Source organism: Lepisma saccharinum, chromosome 9, assembly GCF_977018435.1.
Source record: "Lepisma saccharinum chromosome 9, izLepSacc3.1, whole genome shotgun sequence".
Lineage (NCBI taxonomy): Eukaryota > Metazoa > Arthropoda > Insecta > Zygentoma > Lepismatidae > Lepisma > Lepisma saccharinum.
The window spans coordinates 35,675,841-35,694,367 of record NC_139237.1 but is presented as its reverse complement, the minus strand read 5'-3'; the positions used below and the strand labels follow the sequence as shown (position 1 = coordinate 35,694,367).

Sequence of the window (18,527 nt, the reverse complement as noted above, 5' to 3'; positions counted from 1 at the left end):
GTGATACTCCAAAAGACCCCATAAAGGCTCAATAATGTTCAGGCCCAGCAACTGGGCAGGCCATGGCTGATGTTCATCCTCACATTCATGCTCATTGAACCAATCTGTGACCTGTTTAGCAGTGTGTAACAGTACATTATCATTCTGGAACACTGCACCACCATCCGCTAATAATATATGCAACATCGGGTGCAGATAGTCCTCCAGAATAGCCCTATAGTCCTTGGCAGTGACATGTCCCTCCAGAAAGATCCGAGGTCCCAAAAACTGCCATAATATTGCACCCCACACCATCACCGAATTGCCCCCATTGTTTCACTTTGGGCACCAAGCAATGTGGTTGGTATGCTTCGGATGGACTTTTCCACATGTTAACTCTTCTAGATGTCTGAAAAACAGTGAAGGTGGACATGTTTCAGGTTGTCTAATGCCTATGATTTGCTCTGCTGTCACCAGACAACCCACTTTTTTGACATTGGTTGTAGTGACCAAGGGTTTCAGTAAAGCAACCTTGCCATGGGTGTTGGCAACATGATCATGCAGCTACTTGACGGGAAAATAGGCATTGCTTGGCAAGCAATGCTCACTTGCTCGCTGAGCAAACTTGAACATTGCTCATCGCAGGTTAGTGTTTTGACTCCTGAGTGTTTGTGATTGACTTAGAGAGGAAGTACTGAAGAGAGAGAGAGTATTAGAAGTTTATACAAGTAACAGAAGCAGGGTGGCTACTCTAGGACCATGATAAAATTCAAGTATAATTCCCGGTTTTAAAGGAAAATTTTCAAAAAATTCAAGGCCACAAGCAGATGTATTCTCTATTTCAACCTTGCATATTACCGCCTCTCACCACCCACACACATGCACCAGAGGCGCAACCACGAACTTTTGTCGGGCAGGGGGAAGGGGCAAATACCAGGATAAACATAATGATAATAATCATGACATTATTATGACTATTATTATTATTAGTAGTAGTGGTAGTGTCAAACACGTTATCATCCTCGTAAATTACACAAAAAGGGGTAGAAGTCGGTGTTACAGCATTTGTGTAGAAACAAAACGATTTTAAACTTTTTTTTAAAAAAAACGTTCAATTTCACATTCTTTAATAATGGAAAACAAGTACACAAACTGTATTTTTGAATGGCAGAAATGCAACAAAAAAAAATGTTTACCAATGTACATGATTTGAGACAGAATTTGGAAAAAGGTAAATCTTTCCCAATGGAAAAAAGGGACGAAAACTGTTTCTCCACCGACCACTCGAACTCTATTAGATAAACTTGCTAACAGTACACCCACCCCCAAACATGGACATAAAAAAGCTCAGCGTCCATTTTAAAACTGTGTTGTACATACATTGTGCAAGTTTCTTTTCTACATATATTTGTTATTGTTTTTTGTGTTTCCGTGTTAGTGTATATGTTTATCTGCGTGTGTGTGTGCTTAAGTGTGTTGCAAAGGGTTTTCAGTGTTCTGCAAACATCATCTCTTCTGCCGCCTTGGTAAGTAGACTTATAATTCCTTACATAGCATGCCTTTCCGGATCATCCAATAAATTGAAATTCAACTCTCTGCGATGGCTGGAACCGGTAATTTGGTCACTGTAAATTTGGCAACGCCCCCATCCAGCCCATTTGCGGAACTCGGAGACTTGTCCCTCTCCCCAGGAAGTGTGACCGACCCCTCCCCACCCCCTTCACGGCAGACGATTGTAAACTTTTTTCCCAAACCCAGGTCAACTTTCGCCGCCGGCAACCTCAATGTAGCGCACATAAATGCCCAGAGCGCCCTCAAACATTTCCTCGAGATTCAAAATATATTTTCCACGCTCAAACATATCGATGCTCTTTTAATCTCCGAAACGTGGCTGCAAGAGTCCCTCTCGAGCGATCTGGTGCATGTGGCGGGATTTAAACTCTTTAGGAGAGACAGGATCGGAAAAAGAGGCGGGGGAGTAGCAATATATCTAAGGGAAGACATTAACGCAAAAGTAATAGGAGAATCTCGCGGAGAATATAACTATTCTTCCGAATTCCTCATACTCGAAGTCACCGTAAGACAACAAAAGGTTATTTTGTCCGTAGTGTACCGACCTCCTTGCACTTCCCTCGTCAACTTCGAAAATGAAATCGGGAATTTCTTGCCCAACTATGAACATTCGATAATTTTGGGGGACTTTAATATCGATCTCTGCAGCACAAAGAAAGAAGTCACGTCGTTCCGGGACACGGTGTCTGCTCTGAACCTTTCCATCTGTCCTCTCGACCCAACTCACCACACTCCAACCTCTGAATCGTGGATCGACTTAATTCTCGTTTCCAGCCCATCACGCGTAGTAAGTCACGGACAAACCCCAGTACCCGGAATCTCTTACCATGACATGATATTTTTATCTTATGAGCTGCGCGTTCCCAAGTACAAAGCCAAACTTGTATGTTACAGAGACATTAAAAACATAAACGATGCACAATTATCTGCCGACGCCGCCCTTCTCCCATGGCACGTAATCAGCACGTTGCCCACTCTCGACCAACAGGTGAATCTCCTTAACACTTTCATTCTCCAGCTGTACGACAAGCACGCCCCGGTGAAAAAGAAATGCGTCTCTCGCCCCCCTTGTCCGTGGTTGACGGACGACCTGCGGCAGCTCATGGCAGCCAGGGATCGCGCCTACGGCAAACATCGGAGGGACGTAAAGCGTGGTCAGTCGGCAAGTGGCAGTTTCGAAAGTTTCAGAATATTACGAAATCGTTGTAACCAAGAGGTCAGGAAAGCAAAGCGTCGATTCGCGAACGATCTTCTGAATTATGAGAAAAAGTCGGATGTTATTTGGAAAAAACTGAAAACTTTAGGGGTTGGTAAACAAAAAAGGAACAATCAATTAAACTTCTCCATAGAAATGTTGAACGAATATTTCAGCGAAGTTCAAACACTGGACAATAATGTAAGGGAAGAAACAATACGAACGATTTCGACCACCGTTCACGGCACCGCACCAAAATTTTTCTTCTCGCCCATTCAGCCAGAACACGTTCAGTCAGCTCTCAATAAAATAAAATCCACTGCTGTGGGAATAGACGAAATCTCTGTTCTAATGATTAAAAAAATTCTCCCGTACGTTCTCGTTCCTATAACAGGCATTTTTAATTTCTCCCTGTCCTTCGGCATATTCCCGTCGATTTGGAAACTGGCTAAGGTTCGCCCTCTGCCGAAAACAAAGTTCTCAGCCTCGGCGACCACCGGCCGATAAGTATTCTTCCGGCTCTGTCCAAAGCTCTCGAACACGTTGTCAGTAACCAAACGCGTAATTTCTTATCACGAAACAATCTAATGAATCCCCTCCAATCGGGATTCCGGCGCAACCATAACACCTGCACGGCGCTCATCAACGTGACGGACGACATAAGACACGCCATGGACATTAAAGAAGTAACTATTCTTGTACTTCTGGACTTTAGTAAAGCTTTTCAGACTATTGACCACGACATCCTGCTATCCAAGCTATCCTTCCTGTACAACTTCTCTGACCCAACCGTAGCTTGGTTCCGTTCGTATATTAATGAACGCCAACAATGCGTCTTCAACTCTGGTGAGAAATCGTCATGGCGATCAATCAGCGCCGGTGTCCCCCAGGGAACCGTTATCGGTCCACTCCTCTTCTCTCTGTACATTAACCATATTCCTGACGCACTCGAACACTGTAAATATCACATCTATGCAGATGATGTTCAGCTGTATTTGTCCTTTCCTCCAAATAATATTGAAAATTCAATTCACGATATAAATTATGATCTGAACAAAATCAGTACTTGGTCAGCTAATCATGGGCTACTAATTAATCCTTCGAAAACCCAAACTATTATTATAGGTTCACAAAAAATGCTTTCCGCATTTGAAATTTCGTCCCTCCTGCCCATAATGGTCTTAGGGAAAGCTATTAAATTAAGTAAAACAGCCAAAAATCTGGGCGTAATGTTTAATCAGCATCTCTCATGGTCAGATCACGTAAATTTAACTAGTAAAAGAGCCTTCGCTGCATTACACGCTCTTGTTCGGCTTAAACATTTTCTACCCGTTAGCATTAAAATCAAACTGGTGCAAGCACTTGTTTTTCCACACTTCGATTACTGCGATTCTGTCTATTCCGAACTACCAGATGATCTCGCTCAACGTCTTCAACGAGTACAAAACACCTGCGTCCGCTTTATTTTCGATCTGAAATATAGGGACCATTTATCCGTTTTCTTTACAAAGCTAAATTGGCTCAAATTAATTGATCGGCGAAAGGTACACAACCTCACCCTTCTCTATAGGGCAATCAGTTCAAAGGAACCGGCTTATCTCTCGAGCAGATTCTCAATGCTTTCCGAATCACACAGCCTTGACACCAGATCGCGAGGGAGAACTCAACTACTCATCCCCCTTCATAACTCAAATTTTTATTCAAAATCTTTCACCGTTTCTACTTCTCGTCTTTGGAACTCACTGCCCCTCGAAATCCGAAACTCATCTTCAGTATATGTCTTTAAGACGCAATTAAAACATTTTTTATTGGGCACAAATAGTTAGCACATTCTATTTTAGTGATAAATTGCATACAGTTAAGTGCAGAACAACACTGAAAATCCTTATTCACCTTAATATTTCAAATCCCTGACTACTGTCATGAATATCTGATTGTGTGTGTGTGTGTGTGTGTGTGTGTGTTTTGTTGTATGTTCGTGTGTATAGGTTAGGTTTTTATTCCCGTATGTATTTTTTTTCTTATCATATTTTTTCTGTAATTTTTTCTTTGTAATTTTATATTTCTCTTTTTATATTTTAAAATTTACCTTTCTATGTAATGGTTTAAATGTTGTTGTAAACATGGTTAAGTGGTAGAAAAGGCTACAAAGCCTTAACTTCGCCATGATAAACAAGACGCAATAAATAAAATAAATAAATAAAACACACACACACACATTATCATATGCATAAACACACACTAACATGAGAAAGTTTACACTTAGTTGTATAGAAATGGAAATCACTGAAATGAATGACAATTGCATCCCATTATTTGAAACAAATTAATATTATTTTGGCACTGCTGTCCAATAATTAGGCGTATTGATGGTAACAAATACATATCTACCAATCAAATATGGGTAAAAATGCTAATGTAAGCCAAAAATACAGCCAGGGCATGTGCTCGTAAAGAAATTGGATAGTCAAATCAACAAACAGCAAAACAATTGAAAATTTCAGAATTCATGAGCAGTGACAAGGAGACAGGAAATCAACAGGCTTGAAAGACCAACCTTGCAGCAGATGTACAACGAAGACAAACATCGAGAACAGCCATATTATCATCGTCAGTAAGAGTGGCATAAGTCATTCGGCAGTGAACACGTGTGCAGAAATAAATAAAACAAGAGCAACCTTTGTCTGAGGCTGGAATTGTTGGTCACAAAGCAGTATCAAAGACATTGTTAAAATATTAAAGTGAGCCAAAAACAAAGCCAACTGAACCAATGAACAATGAGAATAGGGACTTTGGACAGATGAATCAAAATATTAAAAATCTGGTTCCAACTACTGCCTATACTTTCGGCAATGCCATGCAGAAAGAGTTATGGTAGATTGTGTTATTTCATCAGTGAAACGAGGCGGAAGTGTAATGGTGTGGGGATGTTTTGGTAACAATTAGGTTTATGATTTAGTGCAAGAGGAGTGAATGCTGGAGAAGAAAAGTATGATTGTATCCTTTCATGTAATGATTTATCATCTACAACAAGGTTAATGATGGTTTGTTGAACCCAAACATACTTCTCCCATGAGTAATCAATATGTGAAAAGAAGATGTAGGAGATTGCAATCTCCTATTTTGCCTCCCATTGAGCTCTTGTCAAAAAAACCTGACAGGAAGGCACAAGCAAGGACCCCCAACTCTGTGTGTGGATGAAGTGTGGCAGTGCCTATTGAAGATCTTGGGAGGTAACAATGGAGACGTTGGTTAAAACAGGAGTAGTTAGGACCAATATGGTGGGAATGGCTGCATGTATGTTTAATAATAAATAAAATTGTGCAAAAAAAAATTATTGTAGAGAAACTACACAGACTACTCTATACCAGATTGTTAATACCATCATTGAACTTGGTTGCCGCCAATGTATTCAACCATGTAGTGTCAGCGTCTTTTGAGTTCATCAGCCGTGGCAGAGTGCTTTCCAGAAAGAAGGAGCGTTCGCCTGTAGTACACAGCATATTTCACCTACACTCCCTCGGTTTGAGCCAAGCAATGAGACATTGTAAACAGGCACTTGTAAGGTATTGAGCTGTGAGCTCTGAACATGTTGGGTTGTTCCAGGGTGGGACAAAACTGATAATTCTGCCAAGTGGGAGGTGTGGAGTGTGATAACGTTTCTGAATGCAAGAAAAGTTCATGCCAGTGAAATTCATAAGCAAATAATGGAAGTGTACGGTAATGATGTGATGAATGCATTATCTGTGAGAGTGGTATGCCAAGTTTAATGCAGGAAGAAGTGTGCACGACAGTGAATGTTCAGGTCAACCCACACTTGTGACAAAGACCTTAAAGACAAAAATTGATGAAGCAATTCAGGCTGACCAATGTTTCACATTAGACATTTTGTATGAATCTTTTCCTGCAACTTCATGAAATCATTACACCTTTGGTACAAGAAAATCTGCCACATGGATGGCTGATGAACTCAAAGACACTGTCACTACATGGTTGAATGCATTGGCAGCAACTGAGTACAATGATAGTATCAACAAATGCTGTAAGTGCCTGAATATGTATGGCGAATATGTGGAAAAGTAGAGTAAAGTATGTAGTTTATGTACCAATCATTTTTTGTGGAACACTACCACTACTGTTGGTGGTGGTTTGCAGAAACTTTCCCAGCAACCCTAGTATTTTTTAAAAAGCTGAAAATTTTAAATTACTTTCTAAGATGTTCTGGAAATGTATATTATTTATTGTGAATGTTGTGTGTTCTACATTTCCCTCATAGCGATCTGGTAACCCTACATTTTCATCATTGCCATCTCCCTGTAGTATGAAGAAACATGTTACGTTATTTGTGTTTTGTAACTTTGAGCCATGTTGGAAATATCAGACATTAAAGGTTGGCAATACTGGTGTTACGTCCGGGAGCGCGAGATTTACTGCAGAGCATGGTACTGGGCTTTTGTTTGGAAGATGTGTGTGTGTTTTTAGTGTGGTAAGTGCTAGTGAATGATAATGTATGTTGAGCAGTGCATTGATATTTTTAGTATCATAGCATTCTTCGGCTAGGAGCTGGAGGTATATTTCCGTGAGTTGCAGGAGGATGGTTTAGTGCCCGTGAAAAAGAAATGTGTCAAATGCAGTAGATAATATCGCAGGAATGTACGGAAAATACGACAGCGAGTGGTTTGGTGGAATTCCTTTTTAGGTGTTCTAAATGTAAGTTGGATTGCTCTGCTATAACTGGAACATTTTTTTTAAAAATGAAGCTCTCTCTGACACACATTCTTTCAATTATATTTCTGTATTCTTGCAGAGTTTCCCTTCATCCTGTCTCCAGTGTTGTGAAAGTCAGCAAGAAAGCTGTGTGCCAGTTATTTCTCTATGTTCGAGATATTTGTTCCTTAAGTCAGCTGACTGCTTCAAATTTGGAGGGGTTGGATCTGTTGTACAGATTGACGAGAGTGTGTTTGTGAGGAGGAAGTACAACAGAGGAAGGCTTGTTAGGGAAAAGATGGGTTCTCGGATTGTTCGATTGCAACACAAAAAGGGCTTGCTTTTGTTCATTGCCGATCGAACATCCGAAACTATGATCCCGTTGATTGAGAAGTATGTACTACCAGGAACAGAAATTTGTCCAGCCTTGGGAATGTTTCCCCTTGCATTCAGAAGACTGTCAGGCATAAGATGCACTTCCGTCATCCAGTAACTAGGGTTTGCACAAACCAGGTGGAAGGTTTATGGTCCAGTGTGAAAGAATACACGAGACTGAGAGGGGTTATGGGTTTGAAGCTTGTGGAGGAGCATGTGGATGAGTTCATGTGGAAACAACTGTATTGACATACAGTACGGACACTGACACATTCAGGAATATCTTGCAGCATATTGCTGAAAGATACCCTGTAAGTGTTTAGTGTACGTAGGGTGTGACTCGTCTGCCATTTGACACATTTTGCCCCTGAAACCACGTAACAGAAAGTGCATTGTTTTAAGGTGAGTACTTTTTACAATTATATATTATTGTTTGTATTGGAAATAGTTGTTAGGTTAGGAGGGCCCAGTTTGGTCCCAATAGTAATTTCATGTTGTTTTCAAAAATTATATATTCTCCTTCGTATTGGAAATGGTTGTTGGGTTAGGAGGGCCAGGTTTCGTCCAAATAGTAATTTCACATTGTTTTGTTAGTACATTCAAAAATTATATCCTCATTGATATTCGAAATGGTTGTTAAGTTAGGGGGGCAGGTTTTGTCCTGATAGTAATTTGATGTTTTGGTTATGCCAGGAATGTTATTTTTGCTGCTGTTTGAGAATTTTTTACGGAACAAGGAGCAAAAGTAGTCCGAAATAAGTTTCTTTTGCTTACGCGGGCGATACTTTGCCATCAAATATCTCTGATATTTGTACTTTCCTCACGCTGGAACCACTTTTATATTATGTACAACATCGAAATCTGTCGATTAAAAAAAACAAAAACTTAATTCTCGAGGAGGTACAGTGGGTCAATGGCCCCTGATGTTTATCCAATTTTGGTTCACAGAAACTGCACTAAGACCAGAGATTTTGTCCAGAATGCAAATGGAGCAGTCCATACCGAATAGTACAGCACTGGTTGCTTAACCATTTTTAAAATTTTCCATCTTTTTATTGTTCAACCCATATACAAGGGTAGTACAAAGCAGGCATTATTCTTCTAAAACTTGACCTTGTTTAAAAATTGCGGCCATCTTTTGTTTCATGACTTTTGGCATTTTTGGCCCTTGCAGACAACTGTGATAACTCTAACTCTCTAGCCTTCTTGAACCCGAAGGTTCATGGCTGCAGCAACACAGGCCTTCCATCTCTCCCTATCCTGAGCAAGATCTATATACTCTATTCCATCCCTACTGATTTCCTTTAGGTCCATCTCAACATTATCCCTCCATCTTCGTCTTGGTCTTCCTACTGGTCTCTTACCATCAGGTTTCCCAACAAGAATCCTGCAAACTCTTCATTCCTCTCCCATTCGTGCCACATGGCCTGCCCACCTAAGTCTTCTTGATTTAATCATTCTAATAATATCTGGACATTAATACAAATTATGTACTTCTAAATTATGTAACCTTCTTCACTCACCTGTCTCCTCATCCCTTTTAGGCTCAAATAGGTAAATTTTCTGTATCCGGAAAACAGCTGAAACTAGCTAGTTGTGTCACTTTCAATATTCGTACTTACGTATTCTGCATTGAGAAACATTGTTGAACATTTACCCTCAAATATTTTACTAAGGATCTTATTTTCAAATATTCTCAATTTATGTTCCTCTTTCAATGTAAGGGACCAAGTTTCACATCAATATAATATTACAGGTAAAATTACTGTCTTGTATATTTTAACTTTTAGTTTCTTAGATATTATACGAGAAGACAAAAGATTATGAAGAGAAAAGTAAAATGCATTCCCTGGATTAAGCCTGCTTTTTATTTCCTCTTTAATATAATTTTAATTTGTTACTATTACTCCTAAGTACTTGAATTTGAAAACTGGTTCAAACGTGTTGTTATAAATAATTAGATTTTGATTATTACCTAACACTTGGTTTCGGCCTGTAAGCATATATTTAATTTTCTCTTTGCTAACTTCCAAACCTATCTCTTTAGCTGCTTTAAAAAATGTTTTAGCATTATTCTTTATTATATTAACTTCATTCCCCAGTAAGTCTACAACATCTGCATATGCTAACAGATGAGTCACACAATTTAATTTTAGTACTTCGTTAGTTTCTTTTACCTTCCTAACAGCATATTCTAAGGCAAAAGTAAAGAGCAATGGAGATAGATAATGCATCTCCTTGTTTTAACCCATGATGAATTTTAAATTTGTCAGATACATTAATATCCACACAAATTTTACTTTCTGTTTCACTGGTGCATACTTTTATCATATTAACATGCTTCTTAGGTATTCCAAACTCGACTAATATTTTACATAATTTATCTCTTTTGACTGAATCATATGCTTTTTTTAAGTGTCTGTCTGATGTGAAAAATTTGATCTGTTACGTTTAAATCCACATTGATAATCACCTGTAATTTCATTAGCAAATGTGGTTAGTCTTACTAAAAGAATGTTAGATAATAATTTATATGTTGTTGAGAATAGAGAAATTCCATGATAATTGTTGCAGTTCACTTTATCACCCTTCTTAATTGTGAAAACTAAGTTAAGAAAAATTATAGAAGGTTGTGGTAAATATATTTCAAACTTTATTTTATGTTTCACACGTTTATTCACCAACTTTAATGCAAAAGGCCGAAAATTAGGGCTAAATGTGATATTCAATTTTAAAGAGAAATCAAACTTTAGGATTATATATTTTTTTTATTTTTAATGAAGTAATGTCATATCAGAGCTATAGCATTTTCAGAGCAAACACAAACATCGATTCAGATTGTTTTAGGATTTTTTTCAAATTCTCTTAGCAGGAAGAATAATTATCATAGAATTTTGGCAATCATGTCGCACAATACTTGAACCTTCTTTAAAGTAATATAGACTACACTGTTTGGATTTCGAAAAGATGTTATTTATGTTGAAAAAAATAACTTAAAAATTACCTTACGCAAGCATGAGCACTTCCCATGGACCAAGTATTTTCCGTTGACAAGGGACTGTAAGTTACCGTAGCGTAGTGGGAATTAATGTAGACATAAATCAGGACCTTAGTAGAATGTATTTAGGGATTTTATTTTAATGCCAAGAGAACCAAACCTGGCCTGCCTAACCTAACTACCAAAGCATATATTGAAGAAAATCTTAAGTAATCACTAAAATACCGGAGTATGAGTTAACAGAAGTAAATCAAAATTGAATCATGTTAAAATTGCATTCGCAGCATGATGTAATCGCAATAAAACAAAAGGGGTAGCTATTTTCTGTAATAGAATAATTCTGAACTTGATTTATGCCACTAAATTGAAGAGGAACATGCAAGTATAGAAGTTTCACAAACAATTTAGAATTTTACTTTTGTTAGCATGTTTTAGATTCCATGTGTGACCCAAGTTCCGATTATGGTAAGTTAGAATATTTGTAAAATTTCAATTTCACACAAAACACCTTCCCAGTGTTAGACAATACTACAGGAACTTTTTACGGTAAGTAGTTTCTTCTGTAGAAATGAAGAAATCTGTCCGAAGGATAGTAAACTAGTACCAATATTTATATGTAACCAATAATGTAAATTCACCTTTTTTGCCCAAATTTCCCCCATTATAACTTTGTTATCTATGGAACATCAGTCTCGAATTTTCTTTCAGGTACCTCTCATAGAGTACTTTTTATACTGTAAATATCAAATTTTGGCCCAAGTTCCCTTGGTTTTTTTGCAATTTTATCATGCTATGAATGCAATTTTTACATGGTTCGATTTTGATTTTCGTCTGTTAACACATACTGCAGAGTTTTAGAGATTACTTAAGATTTTGTTCCATCCAATTTCCTTTTGTGGTAAATATGTGATAACGCCCGGACACCTTTCACTCATTTATTTCCTTAATTTTACCACTGGTACTTACCTATTTTGCCTTGCGGAACATTCTTTAAGGTGAAGTTATGCCTTACCTCCACAAACCATGCACGTTAGCCCCAAAAACCATACACGGGTAGCCCCACAAACCATTGACGTTAGCCCCAAAATCCATCCATGGGTAGCCCCACAAACCATTCACACAAGGTTAGGTTAGGCCTGTTAGGTTAGGTTCCATTAGCACTCATTTCACCCCTAAATTCATCGAAAAAAGAAAGCGCGGCGCCATCTGCATGCACACAATGTGGCAGGCAATGCCAATTTCTTACGTAAAAAGTGATTAATTCTTGTTCGGCAGCATTAAACTACGAAGTTTTTACTTTCCGTGAAAGAAAATACCTCCAAGAACGTCCAGAATGCTAAAGAAACTCATTTCAGTAAGTACTTTCTCCTGTAAATTTGAAGAAATCCGTCCGGGCGATATCGCATATTTACCCAGTTGGAGGGTAATTACACAGAGTTTTAAAAAATAAACAGAGAGTAGTTTCTTGTACTTACAGAAAGCGAGAGACAACTCCATATTTTTATTTGAATTCCCTTTTGTAAACCAACTTCCTTAAAAATATTCACTTTTACTTCGCTTTTATCTTAACAAAGTCTACACCAATTATGATAATATTTTATGCTTCCCATCGTATTGACTTAAACTTCGTAATTTATAGCGTAGAAATTATGCAAGCTGTTCTTAAAACAGACAAAACAAATTTGTAAACAGCGATGCAATTTCTATGCAAGAAACAGGAATGTTTAAACCATAGACATTCTTCTTCTTCTTTTTCTGACCCTATCAACTGGCAGTCGATTTTAGTCATCTTCCTGAGTTTTTTTTTTTTTTTTATGTATTTAGTTCGCTATTCACTTATATTTCACAAGAATGAAAAAAAAAAAAAACATCTATTGATATTTATTTATACTGTTTGTTAGATCGTCAAATTACATCTTCTTGCATATCCATAGAGAAGCCATATGGTAGGAGGAGTAGGGTCCGTGAGCAGGGCAGTAAGAGATGTAGGGAATGGAATTCTATTTCGACGTAAACCACTATATAATTTATCTCGTTCTCTGTCATAATTGGGACATTGTAAAAAGAGATGTGTAGCATCTTGATTATCTTCTCCACATGCGCAGGCTTGTTTTGTTGTAATATGTAGTCGTGATAAATGATCATTAGTGCGAACATGACCTGTACGTAGACGTATTATAAAAGTAATAACTGATCTTGGAAAATTATATGGGTAGTACCAAGGTTTGTTTTGTGAATGTTCTGCAAACCATTTATATGTGTTGCCCGTGGATTGAAATTGTTCTATGCACCACTGTTTCCATTTATCTTGAAGTTTAAATTTAACTCTTGGAAGAAGGTCCGTGTATGGAAGTCTCGCAAGTGAGGTAGTTTCCGATGATCGAGCGGCTTTGGCATATGTGTCCACACGTTCATTTCCCGTGTTTACTTGGTGAGCCTTTACGTAACTAAACTGGACGTTGATATTTCTTCCATTAGCATACTGAGTTTGTTGGATTATAAGTATGATGAATAAAGGATGTTTACAAATCTGAGGATATGAGGAACTCAGCGCCATTAATACGCTTAAAGCATCTGTTATGATGAGAATTTTTGTGTAATTATTATGGATAGCGTAAATGAGAGCTTTGTATATGGCATAACTTTCTGCAGTGAAAATAGAAGTGTCAGGTGGTAAACGGAATTGTTTGTTTATATTTTGATCTGGAATGAAATAAGCACAACCCACACCTAGGCGGTCTTTGGATCCATCAGTATAAATGATTAGGTGTGTTGGCCATTTCTCTTTATACATGATATGTCTTCCTAAATCCCTGAAATGGATATTGCATTGGGTATATAAGGGTATGTCTAATTCATAAATTAAAGGATGTTGGAAGGTAAAAAACTTTGCACGTGATTCCAGGTCTATGTATTGGCAATATACAAAATAAAAGAATGTGTGTTTAGGATCTATGGCTTTATTTTCTGTCCATTGTTTTTGTATTTCAAATAATTTATTGAATGGGTGCGTATGATTTTCCCAGGTTTTGAGCAGAAATTTTATTGTTAATTGGATCCGTCTGTGTGTCAAACTAGTTTCTCTGCTTTCCATATATACACTGACATTAGGACAGGACTGCATGAGACCTAAGCAGGTCCTCAAAGCTTTTCTCTGTAGTATGTCTATTTTGTCTAAAAGACTTAATTTTGCACCCCCATAACTAAAGGCTGCATACTCAAAGTTTGATCGAAAACAATTCCTATAAAATAGCAGTAAGATTTCGGGGTGGCCACCCCATTTAATTGTTGTGATACTACGGAGTATATTTATTATTTTACGGCCTTTATTGATTAAATGCGTGATGTGTGTATTCCATGTGAATCGCCTGTCAAAATGTATACCTAAATATTTATGTGTTTCTATTACTGGGATATTAGAAATGTGTGGTATATTGTTAGGATGAGTATCCAATCGTTTATTATTAAAACAAATAATTTTTGATTTTGTTTCGCTGATGGATAATCCTTCTTTGAAAAACCACGCTCTTATGATGGCGATTAAATTCTGCATTGCTATTATACCTTGAGTAGCATCATCTGTAATGTTATAGAAACAGAAATCATCTGCATACTGAAGGGGATGAAATGGTAGAATTGGTAATGCATGTATCTCATTCGTATAGATATTAAATAAGAGAGGGCTCAGAGGTGAGCCTTGAGGTATGCCGATTGAAGTGGAACGGGGATCGCTTAGTTTGTCGCCGAACCATCCGAATATAATCCTGTTGGAATATAGATTCCACACAATTGTTGAAAGTTTTGGGTGTATATGAAGATTCTCTAATTTATGACAAAGATTATTTAAATTTATAGAATCATAAGCTTTTTCAATATCTATAAACAAACTGAAACAGTAGGAACGTGTAATTTTACTATTTTGAATTGCTGCTGTTAGAGTGGCTATAGCATCTATACTACTAAGATTAGTTCGAAATCCAAATTGTGTGGAATGAAAAAAATTTTCACGTTCTAATAACCAGGATAGTCTATTTTTCATTGTGCGCTCAAATATTTTTTCCAAAACTGAAATTAGTACTATTGGTCTGTATGAGGATGCATGGTCCGGAGATTTGTTTGCTTTTAAAATTGGAACAACTACATGATTTTTCCATTCTAACGGAACTATGCCGGTTAGATATATATTGTTGTAATGTGAAACAAGAATATCTGTTCCGGTATTCGGTAAATGTGTTATGGCCTGGTACGGAATACCATCAAGACCTGGTGCTGTGTTTTTCACATTTTTAAGAATTGTTGTTAATTCCTCTCGGGTTACAGGTGGAAAATCTTTTGTAAATTTTGAAGGAAGATTCTTGTTAATATCATAATGTAGGTGAACAGATGGTGGAGTTAATTGGGAGAGAAATTGATGTTGCCAACTGTCATCTATCGGTCTTTTTTGAGGAGAACGTGGTTTGCGTAAAGAATTGAATTTATGCCAAATATTTCGGGATGATTCCTGCATGTCTATCGAATTGCAGTAGTTAATCCATGCTTGTCGTTTGGTTTGTAAGTATATTTTTCGTGCTTGAGCTACGGACTTTTTCCATGATATGAGGTTTTCAGGATTGGGACATGAGGCATATTGTTTTTCTCTGATTTTTCTATTTGATTTTGCCTCTTCACATTCTGTCGTCCACCAATGTATCTTTGGAAACATTGTTTCACAATGAGTATTTTTACGCGAGGTTAGTATATCTAAAGCTTTAGTAATATATTGAAGTAGCAGTGAATAAGATATAGGCTGGGAGGAAGTAAGATGTTTTCTTAAAATAAAGGAATCTATTAATATTTTATATAATTCCCATTTTACATTGTTAGTTTTCCAGCGGAGAATTGGTAATTGGACGGGGGGGAAAAGTTGGCTTGGTAAAAATTGGGCACGAATATATATGGGAAAATGATCGCTACCATGGAGTTCATCCTCTATGAACCACTGAAATTGAGGGAATAATGAGTCCGATGTTATAGTTAGATCAATTGATGTTGGATTACTTCCATTTCGAGGTATATGTGTTGGTGATCCATCATTTAAAACGATGAAAGAGTTGTCGTCCATCCAATCCACTATACTAGTGCCAAGTCTATCTGCTGTATGCATACCCCAAGCATCGTGATGCCCATTAAAGTCCCCGACAATTAAATAAGGACTGGGTATGTTGAATGTTAAAGCTTGTAAATCAGTTTGTTTTATATTTTGAGAATTGTAATTGGAAGGGATATACACATTGATTATCGTAATTTTATATCCTGCTATGTAAATTTGGATTGCTCTTGCTTCTACTTTATAATTCTGGAATAGTTTTTTATGTTTATGTAATTGTATTTCCTGGTAGGCTACCTTTTCATGGACATATATACCAATTCCCCGTTCCGTATCTTTGTATGGAGGTCCTATACAATGATAATGGGAAATTCTATATATTTCTTGCTGACGACCCTTAGTTTCTTGTAAACATAGTATTAAAGGGTGTCTTTCCGTCACTAGTTTTAGTAGATCTGGTTTACGTGCAGAGAAACTATTGACATTCCATTGAAGTAATAATGTCATATTAGTCAACTTTTATAATTGATTTATTATGAGGTGAGATTCTGTAAAACGGCCAGCAGGTTTGTAGATAGGGTATTAATATGTTGTAAAAGAAGTTTCTGTTGCTGTAATTCTTTTATTTGCACAAGAGTAGACCATAGAAGCGGTATTGTCTTTAATAATGAGGTGTAAACCTCTTGAATATTTTCAGATGGGAGATAAGAGGATGGTTGTTCTACGTTTTTATCTATTGAATTAGCATGCTGTACCCTTGAGGAACTAGAATTAGAATAAGCATTTTGTGCTATATTTAAAGAGGTCTTGGGTTCTGATTCAGCAGAAGAAGTATCTGTAATTGATGTTGTGGAAGGATTGGAATGAGTATGTATCCTTGGTTTCCTAGGATGTTTCCTTTTTTCTTTTGGTGTCACTCTGATATTTTTATGTACACTTGATTTGGTGGATTGATGTCTTCCCTGATGTATGTGGAATAGGATGATGAAACGTTAAAGCAACTGGAGTTAAATTTGATCCAACAGAATGATTTTGCCATTTATTAATGTTGGGGCTGTGATTTGCAATTAAGGTAGGTTTAGATGACCATAGACATACTACTGCAAGATGTTACAGCTGCGGGCATATATGCCAATCCCACTCAGTTCAGCATAGGCGATTTGATTCTCCTCTCCGATTGGCTGATTTTGCGGATGTGACGTCACACCAACACAAAAAACAATTGAATGGATAATGCGAATTGATAAACAACAAACATGCGTGTGTGCATTAAAAATTTATATATTAATGTAACAATGGTGGAAATTGTGTGTATTGTGTACAAAAAAAGTCACTTTCGTACTGTAAACAGGAGATATAACAAAATATAGTGCTAGTTGAGTTAAGAGCAAATCAAAGTGAGAAGGATATCTGTATGTATTTTTAACATAAAAGTGTACAATAATACGTTCTATAACTTAACGACACCGACATCCAGGAAAACGCTGCAGGGCATCGGCGCTCTCAAGGTTGCCAGGAGTACGGGAACTTCGGAAATTACATCATTTTCTCCCCGCGATTACGACCAAATCGGAAGACGTAGCGAACTTTCATGTACATGGTGGATACATGATACCTTTTATAACAATATTCAATAAAAAAAATTGAGCTAACACTTTTCCCCGATTTTAAATCATCCCATCGACAACCTATTACGAAAATTCATAGAATTAACTTGGGAAATTACATCATTTTCTCCCCGCGATTACGACCAAATCGGAAGACGTAGCGAACTTTCATGTACATGGTGGATACATGATACCTTTCATAACAATATTCAATAAAAAAAATTGAGCTAACACTTTTCCCCGATTTTAAATCACCCCATCGACAACCTATTACAGGGGCGGTTCAACCACTTTCCTTTTCATTCTCCCTGTTGGTGCCAGCAGGTGTCCTCGGAGGTCGAGGACACAGGAGTCTTAACTGTCAAATATCAGCTTTTGTCCAGTGTTGCAACCAGGAGCAGGAAAAGATAATACAGTAAGAGTTAGGCCCACTTTAGAGTGAAGCATTTTCCTCAGCAAAATTGCTACATAAATGCTTCCAAAAATACCATACCATTTTTGTGGTGGTTCGCATCGACAGCCTATTATGAAATTTCACCGATTTACCTTGGAATATTACGTCATTTTCTCGCCCCAACTATGACCGAATCGGAAAGCGGAGCGAACTGTCATTTTTGTGGTAGATACGTGATACCTTGTACTACAACAATATTCTGTTGGAAAAATAGAGGTGACACGTCTTTTTCTAATTATTACCACCCCAGCGACAACCTGTTATGAAGATTCACCGATTTGCCTTGGGAAATTGCATCATTTTCTCGCCCCGACTACGACCGAATTTAGTAGACGGAACATTTCGTAATTATCAGTGATATTCTTACAGGGACGGCGACAGGGGTGGGCACGGGTGGGCAAGATATGAATTGATCTTGCCCAGGATAGGGACAGATGGAAGGCTTGTGTTGCTGCAGCCATAAACCTTCGGGTTTAAGTATGCTATAGAGCAGGCATGTCCAACGCGTCGATCGCGGGGCGTTTGTTGGCCGACCGCAGTTATCTATTGTAATT

General features: G+C 37.6%; 2 protein-coding genes across 3 annotated transcripts in view; one reads left to right on the top strand and one right to left on the bottom strand.

Moving 5' to 3' along the window:
• The window catches only part of LOC145991998 (uncharacterized), a 62,394-nt gene extending 49,844 nt beyond the window's left edge, over window positions 1-12,550 (bottom strand). For both annotated transcript variants that reach the window (XM_083128002.1, XM_083128003.1), the window contains exon 1: window positions 12,302-12,550. The gene's annotated coding sequence lies outside the window, so the exon portion shown is untranslated. The remainder of the gene's footprint in view (window positions 1-12,301) is intronic.
• Window positions 1-18,527, top strand: part of LOC145992000 (sulfotransferase 1 family member D1-like) — a 513,969-nt gene that overhangs the window by 172,246 nt on the left and 323,196 nt on the right. The gene's annotated exons all lie outside the window — the stretch shown is intronic.